Source organism: Moschus berezovskii, chromosome 17, assembly GCF_049115385.1.
Source record: "Moschus berezovskii isolate FMDL1 chromosome 17, NW_MosBer_1.0, whole genome shotgun sequence".
NCBI lineage: Eukaryota > Metazoa > Chordata > Mammalia > Artiodactyla > Moschidae > Moschus > Moschus berezovskii.
In genome coordinates, this window is record NC_142476.1 from 73,192,925 (window position 1) to 73,207,675 (window position 14,751).

The window sequence follows — 14,751 nt, forward strand, 5'->3', positions numbered from 1 at the left end:
GGGCAGCAGTGGAGAAATAGAGAATATACTTATGGACATGGGGAGAGGGGAGGAGAGATGTATGGAAAGAGTAACATGGAAACTTACATTCAGTTCAGTTCAGTTCAGTCACTCAGTCGTGTCCGACTCTCCACGACCCCATGAATCACAGCACGCCAGGCCTCCCTGTCCATCACCAACTCCCGGAGTTCACTCAAACTCATGTCCACAGAGTCGGTGATGCCATCCAGCCATCTCATTCTCGGTCGTCCCCTTCTCCTCCCGCCCCCAACCTTTCCCAGCATCAGAGTCTTTTCCAGTGAGTCAACTCGTCGCATGAGGTGGCCAAAGTATTGGAGTTTCAGCTTTAGCATCAGTCCTTCCAATGAACACCCAGGATCGATCTCCCTTAGAATGGACTGGTTGGATCTCCTTGCAGTACAAGGGACTCTCAAGAGTCTTCTCCAACACCACAGTTCAAAAGCATCAATTCTTCGGCGATCAGCTTTCTTCACAGTCCAACTCTCACATCCATACATGAACACGGGAAAAACCATAGCCTTGACTAGACGGACCTTTGTTGGCAAAGTAATGTCTCTGCTTTTTAATATATTATCAAGGTACCATATGTAAAATAGGTAGCCAACGGGAATTTGCTGTATGGCTCAGGAAACTCAAACAGGGGCTCTGTATCATCCTAGAGGGGTGGGGTGGGGCTGAGGTGGGAGGGAGGTTCAAAAGGGAGGGGATATATGTGTACCTATGGCTGATTGTTGTTGAGGTTTGAATCCATGGGATTCTTCAGGGAAGAATACCGGAATGGGTTGCCATGCCTTCTCCAGGGGATCATCCCAACCCAGGAATCTAACCCACATCTTGTACATTGGTAGGCATTGGCAGGCAGATTCTTTTACAGATGAGCTACCAGGGAAGCCCTCACCACATTATACATACGAATTAATTTGAGATGCAGTCATAGACATAAAAAATAAGTTAAAATTATAAAGCTTTTAGGAGAAAAATAAGAGAATATCTTGACGAACTTGGTGTTGGTAAATACTTCTTAGGGTATAGAAAGCATTGTCCATTAAAAAATCATTAATTCGACTTCTTCAAAAGAAGTTAAGAAAATGAAAAGGCAAGATACAAAATGAGTCATCGGTGAGGTACATGTTTAACTTAGTAAGAAAATATCAGGCAGTTTTCTGAAATAGTTGTTCCATCTTACATTTACATACAGCAGAATTTAGTGTTTTTAATTTTAGCCATTCTCGTGAGTATGGCATGATATGTCACTATACTTTTAATTTGTAGTTTCCTAATGATTGATGAAACTGAGCATCTTCCTTGTGAAATGTAGTTATTCACATATCAGGGCTTTTTGGTTGTGACTGTTCAAACTTTTTAATCCATGTTTTATGGAGTAGTTTGTGTTTTAATTTTGATTGTTAATAATTTGCAAAAAATTTATACAGTTTTAAAGGTTACAATCTATAGTTATTGCAACATGTTGGCTATACTCCTTATGTTGTACTGTTTAACTCTGTAGCCTTTCTTTTAACCAATATTTTGTAACCCCACTCCCAACCTCTGTATTGTCTCCCTCCCTCCTCACTGGTAACCACTAGTTGGCTTTCTACATGTAAGTCTGCTCCTTTTTGCTATATTCACTAGTTTGTTGTATTTTTTAGTTTCCACATATAAGTGATACCACATATGGTGTTTGTCTTTCTCTGAGTTATTTCACTTAGCACAATGATCTCCAAGACCATCTATTTACCACAAATAGCAAAATTTCATTCTTTTATGTTTGAGTAGTATTCCGTTGTGTATATATATATATATAAAATCTTTATTCATTTGTTGATAGACATTTATGTTGCTACCATATCTTGCCAATTGTAAATAATGTTGCTGTGAAATTGGGGTGCCTGCATCTTTTTGAATTAATATTTAAAATTTTTGGATATATACTTGAGACTGAAATTGCTGGATCTTATGGCAGTTCTACTTTTAGTTTTTTGAGAGGCCTCCATACTGTTTTCCACAGTGGGTGCACCAAATTACATTCTCAGCAACAGTATGCAATGATTCTCTTTTCTCCATATCCTGACTAATATATGTTGTTTGTGTTTTTTATAATGATGCCCGTACTGACAGATAGGAAGTGATGTTTCATTGTGGTTTTGATTTATATATGTCCCTGATCATTACCAGTGTTCAGCATCTTTTCATGTGCCTTTTGCCCAGTTGCATTTCCTCTTTGGAAGAATGTATTGAGTTGTAGGTTTTTTTTTTTTTTAATATACTATATATCTATGTCATGAGAATTTGAAATTGACTCAAGATTTTTTCATATCTATTAATGCTTTTTAGCAGCTCTATCATTCATGGCAGAAAGCAAAGAGGATCTAAAGAGCATCTTGATGAAAGTGAACGGGGAGAGTGAGAAAGGTGGCTTAAAATTCAACATTCAGAAAAGTAGGATCATAGAATCCAGTCCTATCACTTCATGGCAGGCAAATAGATGGGGAAACAGTGGAAATAGTGACAGACCTTATTTTCTTGTTCTCCAAAATCACTGCAGATGGTAACTGCAGTCATGAAATTAAAAGCATTTGGCCCCAATGCTTGCTCCTTGGAAGAAAAATTATGACCAACCTATATAGCATACTAAAAAGCAGAGACATTACTTTGCCAACAAAGGTTCTTCTAGTCAAAGCTATGGTTTTTCCAGTAGTCACGTATGGACAAAAGAGTTGGACCATAAAGAAAGCTGAGTGAACTGTGGTGTTGGAGAAGATTCTAGAGAGTTCCTTGGACTGCAAGGAGATCAAACCAGGCATTCCTAAAATAAATCATTCCTTAATATTCATTGAAAGGGCTGATGTTGAACCTGAAGCTCCAGTACTTTGGCCACCTGATGTGAAGAACTGACTCATTAGAAAAGACCCTGATGCTGGGAAAGATTGAAGGCAGGAGGTGAAGGGGATGAAAGAGGATGAGATGGTTGGATGGCATCACCAACTCATTGGACATGAGTTTGAGCAAGCTCCGGGAGTTGGTGATGGACAGCGAAGCCTAGTGTGCTGCAGTCCATGGGTCTAAAAAAGTTAGACATGACAGAATGACTGAACTGAACTGATCATTCATGCTGGGAGTGGGAGGGTGGTGGTTGTAATACACTTTCCTGCAATTACATTTGTTGCTTTTGGATTTTGGAGGAAAGAATTTTCCTCCGCTTAGATGTTTTGGTTCTCAATTTCACTTTGTTCTTTCAGTAGCTATATAAGCATATTATCTGATTATTTCCAGTCATTTTGAAATGTCTTGCCTTTTCCTGAATCTACAATAACAGGATATGTCAATTGGGATAAGGTTTGGGGAGGCTTGGTGTGTTGTATGGTTTGAGAGAGAGACACTGTGTTGAAAAGTGATTTCTTTATAGTTGGTGTTCTCTGAGTGTTTTGTGTGTTTTCTGAATTTCTTTTGTTAACTCAGAACTCTTAGCTTCCATTTACTTCCTGCTCTGACTCTGAAAGATAGGGCCACTTCTCGTGCTTTCCCTGTCTTCCGGAAGCAATGCCTTCCTCACATTGCTCTTTTTCCTGGACTCTTACGTGCCTCTTTCTTTGAGTAATAGCAAGTGACCAGTGGTTTAACCCAGCATGCTTAACTCTTCTCAGTTTTTGTTGTTGTTGTTGATTTGTTTTCAGTCAGGGAGGAACTGACTTTTAGAGGGTAGTTTTATCTGACTTGTACCATGGCTGGGTCCTTCTGCCCTCTGCCCTTTTCTGCTCATTCTTTCTTGCACTTTCAACTCCAGTGTGAACTCTGGTGCTGACACTTATGGTTTAGAATGTTTATTTTGCTATTTCACACATTGAAGTTTTTAGAATTCTCTGTCTCCTGGTGACTTTGTAGGCTTGGGTTTGGTGATTATATTTTTTCTCCTTCTTTGTCAGAGTGACTTTTCGAGAAAATGTGTAAATATAGGCTGCTGTCATTGTCCAGTGGAAAGGTGAATCATCTGGATTAAAATTTTAAATATAAAAAGTCATGAATATACTAGAAGCAACATTAAAGACTACTTTTTATTATTTTGTGAGTAGGGAAGTACTTTCTAATTAAAGCACAAATTTTAAAAAAATTTTGAGTAATTTTTTTTTATCCAATAGGATAGTGAAAAACAACATAAAAGGCATAAAGCAATCAGAGGAAGTATTTGAAACATCTTTATAGACAAAGGATCAATGTGGTAATACCTCACACTGGTCAGAATGGCCATCATCAAAAATTCTGCAAATAATAAGTGCTGGGGAGGGTGTGGAGAAAAAGGAACCCTAAAGCACTGTTGATGGAAATGTAAACTGGTGCAATCACTACGGAGAAGAGTGCAGAACTTCCTTAAAAACTAAAAATAGAGCTACTATGTGATCCTGCAATCCTACTCCTGAGTATATATCCAGAAAAAAACGTAATTAGAAAAGATACATGCAACCCAATGTTCATAGCACTATTTATAATAGCCAGGGCATTGGAGCAACCTATCTATCTACTAATGGATGAATGGATAAAGAAGATGTAGTATATACAATACAAGGGAATGATCAGTTCAGTTCAGTTCAGTTGCTCAGTCATGTCCGAATCTTTGCTGCTGCTGCTAAGTCACTTCAGTCATGTCCGACTCTGTGCGACCCCATAGACGGCAGTCCACCAGGCTCCCCCGTCCCTGGGATTCTCCAGGCAAGAACACTGGAGTGGGTTGCCATTTCCTTCTCCAATGTGTGAAAGTGAAGTCGCTCAGTCATGTCTGACTTGTAGCGACCCCATGGACTGCAGCCTACCAGGCTCCTCCGTCCATGGGATTTTCTAGGCAAGCTTTGCGACCCCATAAATCACAGCACGCCAGGCCTCCCTGTCCATCACCAACTCCCGGAGTTCACTCAAACTCAGGTCCATCGAGTTGGTGATGCCATCCAGCCATCTCATTCTCTGTCGTCCCCGTCTCCTCCCGCCCCCAATCCCCGCCAGCATCAGAGTCTTTTCCAGTGAGTCAACTCGTCGCATGAGGTGGCCAAAGTATTGCAGTTTCAGCTTTAGCATCAGTCTTTCTAATGAACACCCAGGACTGATCTTTAGAATGGACTGGTTGGATCTCCTTGCAGTCCAAGGGACTCTCAAGAGTCTTCTCCAGCACCACAGTTCAAAAGCATCAATTCTTCGGCGATCAGCTTTCTTCACAGTCCAACTCTCACATCCATACATGACCACGGGAAAAACCATAGCCTTGACTAGACGGACCTTTGTTGCCAAAGTAATGTCTCTGCTTTTTAACATGCTATCTAGGTTGGTCATAACTTTCCTTCCAAGGAGTAAGCGTCTTTTAATTTCCTGGCTGCAATCAGCATCCGCAGTGATTTTGGAGCCCCCCAAAATAAAGTCTGACACTGTTTCCCCATCTATTTCCCATGAAGTGATGGGACCAGATACCATGATCTTAGTTTTCTGAATGTTGAGCTTTAAGCCAACCTTTTCCCTCTCTTCTTTCACTTTCATCAAGAGGCTTTTTAGTTCCTCTTCACTTTCTGCCATAAGGGAATGTTACTCAGCTATAAAAAATGAATGAGATAATGCCATTTACATTAACATGGATAGACCTAGAGATTCGTACTAAAATAAGTCAGAAATATAAAGACAAATACCATATGATGATGCTTGTATATGAAATCCAAAAATAGGTTATCAATGAACATATTTACAAAACAGACTCACAGACGAAGAAAACAAAGATCTAGTTACCAAATGGGAGTTGGGGGAGGAGTAAATTAAGCTTTTTTTAAAATAGAAACGAGCATCTAATACACAAAAATTCATTGAGAGCTTAGAATGAAGCAAGCACTATTTTAAATTTTGTTTTAGGGGATGGAGATATGAGGTAAATAAATGATGAAAATATAGAAAGTGCTGGATATGATGTGTGTTATGGAGAAAGGTAAAGCAGATGGGTGGCTATAATTGTTAGTAAACAAATCATAATGTACCTCATATAGAAGTTGAATTTGAGAAAAGACCTGTTAAAAAATGAGATAGGAAACCTCAAAGATGCCTGGGATCAGTGGTCTCTAATCTTTTTGACATAAGGGACCAGTTTCATGGAAGACAGTTTTTCCATGTAAAGGTGTGGGAGGATGATTTTGTGATGATTCAAGCACATAATTGTGCACTTTATTTCTATTACTACTACATCTGCTCCAGCTCAGATCATGAGGCATTAGATTCCGGAGGTTGGGGACCCTGCCTGGGAAGATATTTCCAAGCAGAGGGAAGAGCAATTACTGAGGTAACCAGAGAGGAGAGAGGAAGGGGAAGTATAACTGGAAATGAGAGACATAGTGAGGGCTGGATTATTTAGGATGTTCTGGACTGTTGTGATGACTTTGTCTTTTACTTGATGTGATACAAGAAACCTTTGGTAGTCACCAAATAGAGGAAGGATGTGACCAGAATTGTCTTTTGATGAGATCACTCCAGCTATTATTTTAGAATAGATGTGTGTGTGTGTGTGTGTATTAGGGTAGAATGGCGCAAGGATGGAAAAAGAGAGGTCAAAAAGTAGTTAATTACAATAAACCTGAAGACAGAGAATGGTGACTCATAACATATGATGATCCACAATATTTAAAGAACTCAAATAGAGCAAGTTCAGTTCAGTCGCTCAGTCATGTCCGACTCTTTGCGACCCCATGAGTCACAGCACACCAGGCCTCCCTGTCCATCACCAACTCCCGGAGTTCACTCAAACTCATGTCCACAGAGTAGGTGATGCCATCCAGCCATCTCATTCTCTGTCGTCCCCGTCTCCTCCCGCCCCCAACCTTTCCCAGCATCAGAGTCTTTTCCAGTGAGTCAACTCGTCTCATGAGGTGGCCAAAGAATTGCAGTTTCAGCTTTAGCATCAGTCCTTCCAATGAACACCCAGGATTGATCTCCTTTAGAATGGGCTGGTTGGATCTCCTTGCAGTCCAAGGGACTCTCAAGAGTCTTCTCCAACATCACAGTTCAAAAGCATCAATTCTTCGGCGATCAGATTTCTTCATAGTCCAACTCTCAGTAGGAACCAATAAATAGACCTTTGAAACTGGACAAGATATATTTGTACACACAACTCCCAGAAAAACATATGGTTATCTTTATGGCTAAAGTATCTTTACTTAGCTTTCATATGGCAAAAACTTTATGAAGTTTTTACAGTCACTAGTAATATAAAAAGTGAATTAAAAGAAACCTGAATTTTCACTATTTCATCTCAGATTTTGAAATATCCATTATTGACCTGCGTATGGGGGTGTAATCATTCAAACTATGAAAAGTGTTTTAAATAATTACTTATTTTGAAAGACCATATGGCAATATCAATGAAATTAAAAATATTTTCTCTTTGAACATCATCTTAGATCCCAACAATATGAGAGAAAAACTGTTGCAATACTACTTTTAATATAAAAAAATTAGAAAGCAACTGAATGTTATCTGTGATAAAGTTATAAACTATGCAAATGTATTTAGTCATTAGAGAATATCGTGTATCTTTGTGACCTGATGTGGAAAGATATTTTCTGTATTTTACAAAGGAAAAAAGCACTTACAGAAGCATTTTCACAATACCTAAGATATAGAAACAGATCAAATGTTCATCAGTGGATGAATGGATGAAGAAATATGTTATACATACATCCATATACAGTGGAATATTATTCAACCATGGAAAGACATCTCGCCATTTGTAACAAAGTGGATAAAACTGGAGGGCATTATGCTAAGTGAAATAACTCAAATAGAGAAAGATGAATAGAACTCACTTGTATGTGGAGTAAATTTTTAAAAATCAAATTCATAGAAACAGGGTACAGTAGAATAATGGTTACCATGGACTGGGGAGATGTTGGTCAAAGGCTATATAGATGAAGTGGGATGCGGTTGCATGTGGGATGAACGTCTAGAGATCTAATGTATAAGCATGATTACTATATTTAATAATACTATGCTCAATAGCGTTCAGCTCTTTGTGGCCCCATGGACTGTAGCCCACCAGGCTCCTCTGTCCATGGAATTTTCCAGGCAGGAAATATTGGGGCAGGTTTCCCTGCAGGTTTTCCAGGCAGGAATGTTGGGGCAGGTTTCCCTTTCCTACTCCAGGGGGTGGTCCCAACCCAGGCATGAAACCCGCATCTCTTGCATGTCCTGCATTGACAGGCAGATTCTTTACCACCAGCACCACTTGGGAAGCCTAATAATACTACAATAGTGCTCTACTAAAAGGTGCTAAGAAAATAGATATCAAATACACTTATCACACAGAAAACTTAGTACCTAGTAAGGATATATTTAGGTCATATCTGAATGGTCTAGTGGTTTTCCCTACTTTCTTCAATTTAAGTCTGAATTTGGCAATAAGGAGTTCATGATCTGAGCAACAGTCAGCTCCTGGTCTAGTCAAGGCTATGGTTTTTCCCGTGGTCATGTATGGATGTGAGAGTTGGACTGTGAAGAAAGCTGATCGCCGAAGAAATGATGCTTTTGAACTGTGGTGTTGGAGAAGACTCTTGAGAGTCCCTTGGACTGCAAGGAGATCCAACCAGTCCATTCTAAAGGAGATCAATCCTGGGTGTTCATTGGAAGGACTGATGCTAAAGCTGAAACTGCAATACTTTGGCCACTTCATGCGAAGAGTTGACTCACTGGAAAAGACTCTGATGCTGGGAGGGATTGGAGGCAGGAGGAGACGGGGACAACAGAGAATGAGATGGCTGGATGGCATCACCAACTCGATAGACATGAGTTTGAGTGTACTCCGGGAGTTGGTGATGGACAGGGAGGCCTGGCGTTCTGTGATTCATGGGGTCGCAAAGAGTCGGACATGACTGAGCGACTGAACTGAACTGAACTGAAGGATATATTGTGTCAATTAGCTTGACCGTAGTAATCATTTCACTGTGTATATCTATAAATTATCATATTGTATACCTTAAATATATGCAATTTTATTTTAAAATATTTTTAAAATTTACAGAATAGTATGTGTGTTTTAATCCAATTTAAGTAAAGAAAAACAAACAATGGCATACATATATCTATAAACATTTCTGAGAAAAAAATTGCCAAATTGTTGGTAGTAGTTTCTCTGAGTGTGGTCAGTAAACCTACATAGAATTTTCACTTTCAGCTTTTATAGTTTGAATTTTATGTAACTCCATTGTTAGTTACTTTTTAGCAAACCTTTGTACCAAAGTTTAACAAACAAACAAACAAACAAAAACACAAAAATCATAGGTGTTCCAGTTGACAGATTTCAAAACCCGAATAGCCTTATGTAACTAGTATCAAAATTACTAAATAGAATAGTACTTATCTCCAGAACCTCTGCACTGTGCCCTCTTCTAAACCCCAACCAGGATTACCACTATCCTGACCTCCAAAACCATAGATTCATTTTGCCTGGCCTTACTCCTGATGTAAATGGGATTATGCAGTATACTTTTGTGCCTAGCATCTTTTATCCAGTATTTTGATTATGAAAGTCATACATGTAGTTGCATGTGACTATAATTTGTTCATTCCTTTTACTATTTTATCCTCATTTATTTATGCTTTCTACAGCTGATGAGCACTTGTGTTTGTTCCACTCTAATGGCATAGTGAAAAGTATTTCTATATACATACTTGTGTATTTTTCTGAAGCCGTGTTATTGTGTGTGTGTGTGAAGGGGTGTGTGTGTGTGTATGTGTGTTTGTGTGAAGGGGTATATATACCTTTTAGTGAAATGGTTGGGCCAAAAGATATACATATATTTAGGAAATATAACTTAAAAAGTACTGCCAAGCAGTTTTTCAGAGTGATTGTATCAATTATGCTTCCACTAGTAGTTTATGAGCATTTTGGTTGCTCTACAGACTTGAGTATATTTGGCATCTTCTATTTCATTTTTAGCCATTCTGGTGGATGTTTAGTGGTATGGTATTTTAGTTTGCATTTCTCTGATGACTAACAATACTGAGCATCTTTTTCATACATCTATTGGTCATTTGGATGTCACCTTTTTTGAAGAGTCATTTGCTCCCATTCTTATAATGAATCAATTATCTTATTTTATTCATTTGTAGGAATTATATATTTTTTATTGGCTATGCATCTTATATCAGAAATACATATTGCAAGTATCTTCCCTTGTTATGTTGGTCACCTTTTTGCTCTCTTATTTGTGCCTTTTCTTAGACAAAAGTTCTTAATACAATTTATCACCATTTTCCTTTCTATTATAATTTTCCATGTATTATTCAAGAACTCATTGCCTATTCCATGGGCCTGTCATTGTATCTTGTTTTTAAGATTAAATTTTTAAAGTTGCAAATACATTTATATAAAAGCTAAATATTTCCATCCAGGTCTTGGATTTTCAGATTTTTTTAAATGTGAGGCTATGGATGTATGTCTCTTTTATCCATCTCTATATCCCAATAGCCTAGAAAGGTGGCTGCACAAAATATATTTTCCTAAAAATATCCCTTGGATGAATGAATACATTTATCTATTGAGATAGAAAACTGCTCCATCATTTCCCCAAATACTTGAAACAAAAATTGAATTTTAGAATGTCTCCTATTTTCTTTTAATGAAAATATAAATTTTAGCAGGTGATAAACGTGTATTTTTCACTTTTCTTCCCATTTTAATCAACATTGTTCTTTAACACAAACCTTTAAAATGAAAAATACTTGGTACTGTTCTGCTTTGGCCTACAAATCTTCTTATTTGTGAGTCCAGGATAAAAGCACATTCACAAGGCATAGCTGAAAATAGGAGTCAAGTTCAATCACACAGGTACATAATATTCAAAGTTTCTTCTCTCACATGGTACCATGTGTCTGATTTCATTTCTTTACGTAGAGTAAATCACATGGCTGAGTCTAAAGTCAATGGCTGGAGCTATATTAGCATATATTAACAATTGATGATATGATTTAAGCTATTTGGCTCAAAAATAGGATTTATTGATGACAGTATTGTCAAAAATCTGTTTCAATAAAAGAGTGCATATTTTTTTTCTTCAAACAGTACTTGCAAAAAAAAAAACCCTCATTCATTTTATATAGATATATATATGTATCTTTATAGTTTAAGGAAATAATATGATTGAAAAAGCTAAAGGAAAGTTGATTGTGCAGTAGCAAATCAAGTTATCCTTTACTAAAAACTCACTTCTCACAAGAAATATACCCTGATTTGGGTATTCTCTTTTAGTTGGACTAAATTTTATAAAATATTTCTGTGTTATGTAAGTGTAAAACTTAGAAATTAAATTTTGTGTCCAAAGAAACACATGCACATACATATTCTTGATATTAGATAATAATTGATACTATTTCTATAATTCTTACTCTGATCCAAAATTGCTTTCACCAAATTTCCCATCAACTGGGGACAAGTAATTGTATTTCCATGTTGAGCAATTATTAATTTCTTCCCTCAAATCCTGACTTTGGCTCCCTTTTTACTGCCACGGAGATGCCTCCAGCATCCTGGTAGAGAGTTTGTTGTCTTAATGTTCTGAATTGTAGCTGTTTTTATGAAATAACCTTCAGTTTTTAAATTTTAAAACAATGGTTTCAATTATAGCATTTGATACAACATATAAAATTTTTAAACTGTCACCTAAATGTAGAAGAGAGCCACTCTGAACCAAAACAAGAGATGTTTAAGAGAAAAAGAGTTGATAGAAATGTGATTTTTCTCTGATCAGAAGGTACACCAGATTTTGGCTGTGTCTGAGCTTTTGTTGGCAGATATCTCCTTTTATTTGACTGGGCCATGCTAATAATTAGTTTCTAGGTCTTCTGTTTCTTTCTCTACCAGATTTTTCTAGTGAGAGCTCTATGTCCACTTCCTGCTCATCCTTTCCGTCAGTCCTGATCAGCCAGCCTTTGGAACTCTGGTCATTCTACTCAGTTCAAAAAGACAGTAATGACCACCTCTGTGAGCTTTTCTTCAGCTGTCAATATTCTGGAATTATGGGAGGTGACAGTTAACTTTGCTTTCTTAAATTTCTCTCCTACCTATGTTTCCATTTTATGGTATTATCCTGATTGTTCTAATTTTATTCTTGTCCCTGTTATTTCCTTTAAAACTAGGGCATTTCCCCAAACAGCTCTTTTAACGTCTTCTCCATTTGCTCCCCCAGAGACATGAATTTTTGACTGGTGATTGCCAGTTTATTTTTCTAGCTCCATTTTCTCTTCTGAGATTTAGTTTCTTATTTCCAAATGATGGATAGTTTTTTATACATCATTAATATACATTCATTCTGCCCCAGATGGAGTTTATATCCTCAACCCTGTATTTTCTTCTTTTCCTGACCTTTCTATTTCTGTTAATAATGCTATTTTCCCCTCAGTAATTGGTGGAAAGAATTGACCACATTACCCCTATCATCACCTCATAACAATTTGTCTTAATGATTCTCTTCTGAAATATATAGATTCCATTCTTTCAATCCATTTAGTTACGTGTCAGTCTTTAATTAACATCCTTATCGTCTTATTTCCCCCAAAGCACAGTAATAACCTAACTAGTTCCTCTGTAGTTAAATTATCTGTATCCTCCAGACATTCCACTGTAGTTTGGTTGCCTTAACTTGACTTTGAGCATCTTCTTCCCTTCCTCCACCCAATTTTTAAAATCTTCCTTCGTCTATAGGATAAATTCCAGCTGTTTAAGTCCACTTAGTAGAAGAGATGAGAGTAATAAAGCTTATATGAGGGGTTCAAGTGAGTGTGAATGCTGAAAAATGATGTGATGGGACACACATTCTATTTCTGGGAAATGAGAGCGGTATCAGGAGTCTAACAATAAGAATGTAATATGCTAGAAAGTGGGATACAGAGAATAGGAGTGTGTGAGGCAATGAAACATCACAATGAGTAGGACAGGCATGTTTGAAAAGGGCCCAAAGCATGAAATCTAGAAGATAAAGTTGCAGAAGCTAAGAAGGCCAGGAAAAGTTTCAGTTGCCTCTTTGGAAAGTCTAAATTCCACATCCCAAGCCTGCCTTTGTTGGAACTGGAAAATTCACTAAAGATAGACATACCACAACCTTCCTTTCCATCTTTGTCTTCTACACAAACTTCTTAAGCCAGGTAAGCCAGATAGTCATATATACGCCATATATATATATGGCCTGAAATGGGGTCTTGCCTATTTCTCCAGATTCATCTCTTAGCTCCCTTCTCTACATTCAGCCTTCCTTAATATTTTCCATGCCTCTGGCTCTTGTAACAACATTCCCCGGAATCCTTCATATTCTCTGAAAACAAGCTCAAGTATATTATTCTTTTTGAAACATTCCTTAATCCCTTTGACTCAAATGATGTCTTGTAAATAGGCCTATGTCACTTATCATACCTCACTGCAAGACAGCAAAAGAGTCTGTGAAGAAGAGACTTTGGACTCTGTAGGAGAATGCAAGGGTGGGGTGACTTAAGAGAATAGCATTGAAACATGTATATTACTATACGTGAAATAGATCACCAGTCCAGGCTCAATGCATGAGATAGGGTGCTCAGGGCCAAAGAATATATTCAACCTGATTTTGGTATTGACCATCAGGTGATGTCCATGTGTCGAGTCATCTTTTGTGCTGTTTTAAGAGGGTGTTTGCTATGACCAGTGCATTCTCTTGGCAAAACTCAGACTTTACCCTACTTCATTTTGTACTCCGTGACCAAACTTGCCTGTTTCTCCAGATATCTCTTGACTTTCTACTTTTGCATTCCAGTCCCCTATGATGAAAAGGACATCTTTTTTTTGCTGTTAGTTCTAGAAGGTCTTGTAGGTCTTCGTAGAACCATTCAACTTCAGTTTCTTCAGCATTACTAGTTGGGGCATAGACTTGTCATTCTATCATTTTTGAGATGGCACCCTGGTACTGCATTTTGTACTCCTTTGTTGACTATAAGGGCTACTCCATTTCTTCCCAGGAATTCTTGCCCACAGTAGTAGGTATAATGGAATGGTCATCTGAATTAAATTCACCTATTCCAGCCCATTTTAGTTCACTGATCCCTAAAATGTCGATGTTCATCTTTCCATCTCCTGCAATTTACCTTGATTCATGTACCTACAATTCCAGGTTCTTATGAAATATTGATATATCTGTTAAGACACATACATTTTATATCCCCAAGTAAACTTGAAGCTGTTTGGGAACAACAATTGAACCTCTTAAGCTCCTTTGCCAGTTTCAATTCCTTGACAAAACATCTTACTTGGAGGAAGAGCTCAATGTATGGTTTGCATGGGTGGGACACCTGGTAGAATGGAGGTCGGGCCAGTTGTTGGTAGTTGGAAGACATCACAGAGAACCATCACATGTTTACCTTGCTTCCTGAGCTGGGGCCATTTCTGAGAGCCAAGGGCACTGTGTGTCTCGAGTACTGCTGGTAGGTAATGTGAAGGGTGAGTGGAGCCCCTGGAATTCTGAAGGCTGCAGAGCATTTAGTGACAGGAAAATTGGCTCTTTGGACCACTTTATAGCAGATCTTTCTAGTTTTTAGCTTATACTACTGGACTAACTCTTTAAACTTCATAAGTATTTTAAATAAAGCCTCTTGTGTTTCTTTCACTCATATCAAAATCCATTTATTTTTATGACTCTGATAATATTACTGCATTTATCCCTTTTGTATCCAGTTTTGGGTTAACAACATATCTTTTTA

At 37.8% G+C, this 14,751-nt stretch overlaps 1 protein-coding gene across 1 annotated transcript in view; it reads left to right on the forward strand.

The window, feature by feature from the left end:
* USH2A (usherin) overlaps positions 1–14,751 on the forward strand; it is a 969,245-nt gene that overhangs the window by 367,834 nt on the left and 586,660 nt on the right. The window lies entirely within an intron of this gene.